A 6,000-nucleotide genomic window follows, 5' to 3' on the forward strand; every position below is an offset into this window, starting at 1 on the left:
GCTTGCAAAAACAGGAAGCATTGGAGTTAAAGCATGATTTTTAACATGAAAATATCTGGAAAATATCTTAGGAATGATCAGGTGGTGTCAGAGGGTACCAGAGGGTCAGCAATAGTTCGGCAAGGTGGCGTGAATGACCTGGTGTATCACGGAGGTTTGAGTTGCGAAAACATGGAAAAATGGATTTAATACATGATTTTCATTTTGCGAAAGATTTTTGGACTTTTAGGTGGTGTTTTTTCTCCTTTTTTTATATCAAGCACATTTTGTCAGGCTCGTAGACTTTAATGGGTAACACTGAACTTAAGGAAACTTATTTATTTGGGATCAGCATAATAAGCCAATTTTTCTGACATATCTGTTGGTATAAAATATATGTTTTTTATTTTGGTTACTATTCACCCGCATTGCTCCTTACTTACCATTATTTTGACAAAAATTCTTTTATCTTTTGGAATAACCGGGAAAGGTAACCGCCAGTGCTTGAGCAACCACCTCAGTAAGCCCTGTAGAAACTGGGAGCATGCAACTGAATTTTGTATAAAGTCATCAGCAAATAAAATTTCAAAAAAATTGTATAGTAGCGACGGACGATTTCATATCTGTTTCAGAAAAAAAGAAGGATAGCATCATTAATCAGTCATAGCTGCAGATTGATAAAATTGTTAAAAGTATATATTGATTGATGAAGTTGTAAAGTTTTGTAGAAAGTACCAGTCTCTTCTTCGGTGGCTCCATCTCCATCCTTGAACCAGAACATGATTACATCAGTCAGCAAAAGAAAAAGACACATCATGAGAAGTTAGGTACACTGGCTTCACTAATAATAGTCAATAATTAAAATTTACAAGAAATTTGTATATACTTTCACTGCCAATAAGCACAGTGGGAGTGGCGTTTCAGGTCTTCCTGCAAGTCTGCACCCATGTTTTGAGCTCTGTACTATTTTCGGTATTACTGAGCATGAACGTCTAGATAGACCGGTCAAAAATCTCATATATGTGATGTGACAGCAGGGTTTCCAATTTCCATTATATTTTGATATTGAAGACCTCGATATATTCCACATAGAATAACCAGAGCTCCTGGGGATTAAAGTAGTTTGTAAAAAAAAAGAACTTAGAAACACCTTTGCAATTGCATTTTTTTTTTTTGAACGAGTTTTCCAAAATCCCAAAACCATTCGTTAATTGAATATTAAAAGAAGTTTGATGGACACTGAAATACTAATTTGATGAGGATGTGGGTGTTTAAAAACATCATGTCCATATAGCGTAGGCTAATTAGTATCGGAGATTTGGCCCCAGACCATTTTGAATGTGGGAAGTGAAGTGGGTCTAAGAAATAACTCATTCCTAACAAACAGTAGAGTTTTTTTTTCATCTGCCAAAACCAAAACAAAATTATTTTTACACATGAATTAGTTCTAGAGGTTATCTTCTTAGCCAGTCAAGCGGGAAAAAATTGAAAAAGAAAATATCTTTTAGCACCTTTCCTTTGAATTGTGGGTTTGTTTTGTGTGCATTGTCAATGTCAATGAAAATCCTCAACCAGTGCTAATGTTAAAGTTATTTATTACTGATTTATAGATCATTCTTCAGAGTTTTCCTGGAGATCCCGTTGTCTTTGTGTCTTGAATGGGCTCCAAGATAATGCCTGGGGATCTCATATGAGCGTGGTGGTTAGTTTAATCGTATTCGTTTAATGAAATAGCTATCGTAGCATTCAAAAATGAACGCTAAATTACGCTACTTTTACAATCACAAAATGGTCACTAGTTAGATACACTTACGAAATATGGTACAACTTTCAATTCACTTGTTAAATGTACTTACGAAATATGGTATAAACCAAAAAGGCGGGAAGTCTAGATTGCAATTCTTGAAATCAGCATATCCACATCACTTAATGAATCATTGCTTATTATACTGTGTTTAGTACAACATAACAATTCATGCTTATACTGACTCAAAGAACAGGTATCATTGAAAAAGGCAACATTTTTGTGAAAGTTTTCTTCTATCATGATAGAGTAAGTATGAATGGATTTTTAGTACTAGACTACAACTTTGAGTAAAATTACACAGATAAAATCGAAATGACTTAGATTTCCCGTGGGTAGGAATTACGTGATTGGCTATACGAATATGATAATGTTCAACTATCTCCTAAGATCTGTTTATTTGAAGTGTGTTCTACCTAATAAAGAAAGGATTCATGAATGTTCATTAAAGAAGCGTTTGTATCTATAATAAGCTACGGTTTTCGGATAAATACTATGTCATCAATACTATGTTAATTTCTATAAAACTGCATGCTTACGAAAAGACAGAATAGACCATGTTTAGCCTCTTAAAATTTCCCAAGCTGTTAGTTTATTCCTTCCATGAAATGTACTAAAAAGCCTTAATCCCCTTTGTGATGGAACAAACTCATTTAATATATATTTTTCATCCGCTCTGTTAGTTTCCTTTCAGTTTCCCCCTCTTTACGCCCTTGCCCCGTCTTAAGCTACAATACTTCCTTCAAAATTTTTGCTTTTCAACTGTCTAATTAAATTTTTTTTTTCCACAGGCTGTATCACTGATTATCACTATTTATTCCTGATGATATTTTTCTTTATTGTATTCACCCAATATTTCCTCATGTGATTTCAATCTACACGTGGATGTGGTTATCCCTTTATTTTCTGTTTTTTTCCTTTTAAGTTTACCCAGAACTATGATTATAACGTAGGTCTCATTAATTTTATCGATTTACTGTGATCTCTGACATTATATGCTATAGAAGTTACATAGAACTTTAATGATATTTGACGAAACATTTTTTTTAAATGACAATAAGGTCTATTCTAGTTTTACTTGTTTACACTGAAAACTAATTTTAAAGAGCTATCTTTGTCTAGACTTAAGCAAATTGTTGGTTTCCCTACTACAAAAGGTGGAACCAGCTTGGATGTTATTTGCACCAAACTTAAAACCTTTTACAATACTCCAATTACTTTCTCCTAATTTTAATCTCAATCTTCTCGGCGGTAACCGTCATTTCATGCTAAATTGAAATCACAGGTAGTTAAAAGTGCTAATTCATTTGAAACTAATATTTTTTTTTGCCCTAGAAAGAAAGATAATGCTGTAGCCCTCCATAATCAAATAAAGAAAGAAATGCATCTTGGTTTTCTCGTTATGGTAAAAATAGATTAAATTGCTTAAACTGAGCAAACCTCAGCAATGGTTTTTGAAAGTGAAAATAACAGAGGTTGTTCGTGTAAGAACCTTGACTTTCTACTTGTTGAACCGCCCGAACAGAGAGCCAATGAGCTTAAAAAAGATCTCACTACATTATGCAAACGTTCTCCCTACTCTCAGAAAACAATCTTATCCCTGAAACTCCAAAAGACAAAATCCCGACAATAGCAGTGACGGAAATAATGAAACAAACAAAGATACTGAAAGAAACTTCCTTATGTCCCAGTGACATCCCATTTGATCTAATAAAAACATTCCCTGATGAACTATCAATACCACTTGTTAGTATCTTTAATGATATTAGTAATTCCAGAAGTTATCCGTCGTGCTGGAAGCCCAGCTATATTACTCTAATTCACAAGAAGGGATGCCTGAACGATTTTACTGGAGTACGACCAATCACCATGACCCCAGTTTTTTCAAAAATGTGCGAGGGTCTCTTAGCTAATTGATTAAAGCCAAAGATTCTTGAGCTTATCGACGTACAAAGGTTTGGAAACCTGAAGGAGACATGTACTTCACATTACCTTGTTAGTCTTCTTGACACCATTCTTAAAAACGAATAAGCCGTTTTTCTTAAAAATCTTGAAAACACTGATGCTTGGTTGAATCTTTTATTAATTGATCTCCAGAAAGCATCCGAACTAATTTACCAGAATTCCCTTGTAAACAAATTAGTGACGGATTTTCAAGTAAATCCTCTTTAGTTAAAATTGTCACCTTTTTTTAACAAATTGTTCTAAAGTGCTTAAATATAAAAATATTTATTCCGGTCCCCTTCTTATCTTTTGTGGGTCCCCCAAGCAACTCTGGTGTGTCCCATTTTATTCCTTATAATGATTAATTTCCTCATGACTGACCACACAGATATAGAATTATGTGGAAAACCTATCTGTACTTGAGGTTTGTCAACGAAATATTAATTATGCCATTACTTATCGATGTCACACAGGAAGCCTCTTCATCGAAGATTAAAATTAACCCTTATAAAGCGTGAGTTATGACAGTTAATTTTTTTTAAATCACCACCTTATTTCATAAACCCTATTCCTCCCAAAATCTCTGTCACATACATTAAACTACTTGGGGTGACAATTACTGCTGTCTCGCAGTGGGATGCCATTGTTCAAAACATCCTCAGACGATCTTAAACTTCTGTTTCCCCGTTAAAACTTCGGATGAGACTTTCTCGCTTCCCTAAAAATTTTCTCCAACTTTATTGTTCTTTCATCCGACCAATATTGGAGTATGCTTGACCAGTTTGGCATTTCGGTCTTTCTTCAGAGCAAATTTATAAGATTGAAAACGTCAAAAACGATCACTTCGAATCATAAATGGTGAAGAGAAGGTTCTGTATCATTATCTACTTGTTAGGTTAGAACTCACCACTTTGGCCGCGAGAAGGAATCTCACGTCCTTCCGTTTCGGTATCACAACCCTGTCTGTTCTCCAATTACGTTCCATCATCCCCGAAACCTACCTTCCCGCCCGCAACAGACCGTCCCATATAAAGTCTCAAAATGTCCCAAATTAACTCCCGTCCCTGCTAAACATGAAAGATATCGCAAGAGCTTTGTTGAATTATATAATAGCCAGGAAAACTAGTCATTAATTTTATGTTTTTTGTTTGTTTTTTTTTGTTGCTTTTTTTAATTTTTTTATAACTAAGTTTAGACTCATTGTATTTATGTATTTTGTGAAATGGATTAAAATTTACGCAATTATCAAATTCATTTGAGGTGAACATCAATGATGACAAAACTTATCGATACGATACATATGTACTAGTACTATTTGCGCAATTCAAATTGAGCAACCGTGCAGTGAAAGAAATTTTAAAATTAAATTCTATTATATTCTGCTTCGTTTGTAGTTTTAAATTCTTTTCTTGTTTTTTTCCAAAAAATAAATCATTCCCGGTGAGATTCAATTTAAATTAGTGGAAATTAACTTGTACCTAAAGAAGGTCAATCAAAACCATTTTTCTCACTTTATAGATTTTGAATAGATTTAAATCGGGCACATACTTTAAACTTATTTTAGGAGTGGAGAGGGGATGGGATAATTGCTGTATTGAATGAGCTGCATCGATCCACAAGTACCTTAGCTGTCAAGAATCAGAAACGAAAATGTAATTTTGTTTCACGGTTTGGAATAAAACACGCCATATAACAACATCAATGCAACGAGTGGAAAGATTTGAAAAACTCGTAAAGGTTTCTTTTTTGATCTGCCTCATTTCAAACCCTTACAGACAATTATTTTCATTGGATCTCTAAATTATAACGGCATAAAAATTCTTTTACAAACAACATTGCTGATGTATCCAAAGATTGTATCTAACTTTTTTTAAATTCTTAAATAAATGTCAAAAATTCGTTTGCTAAGCTTAACCCAAAGGGAGTTTCAGCAGAACAATGTAGGTCAATGAGGAAATAATCTAATTGAAGACACATTTCTCTACAGTTCCTCTCTTCAACGACAGGCTAGTAAACGGCTTTTGACAATTATTTCTTAAGTGTAAAATTTCAGATACGACCTTTCGGCCGGACAGCGGCGATGAGAAATTTTTCTTTCAAAGGTCAAACTTGCTTCCAAGTTTACATGTTATATCTTCCAAACTGTTTAATAATTCCTTCATAACTTTAATTACTCTTAATAATGTTCTTAATAATTAATCTTAATCTTAATAATTAGCTCTTTAATAATTCTTTAATAGCTCTTTAATAATTCTAGTGGCTGATCTCCGTAG

This window comes from Artemia franciscana, unplaced genomic scaffold (genome assembly GCF_032884065.1).
Source record: "Artemia franciscana unplaced genomic scaffold, ASM3288406v1 PGA_scaffold_55, whole genome shotgun sequence".
NCBI classification, from domain to species: domain Eukaryota; kingdom Metazoa; phylum Arthropoda; class Branchiopoda; order Anostraca; family Artemiidae; genus Artemia; species Artemia franciscana.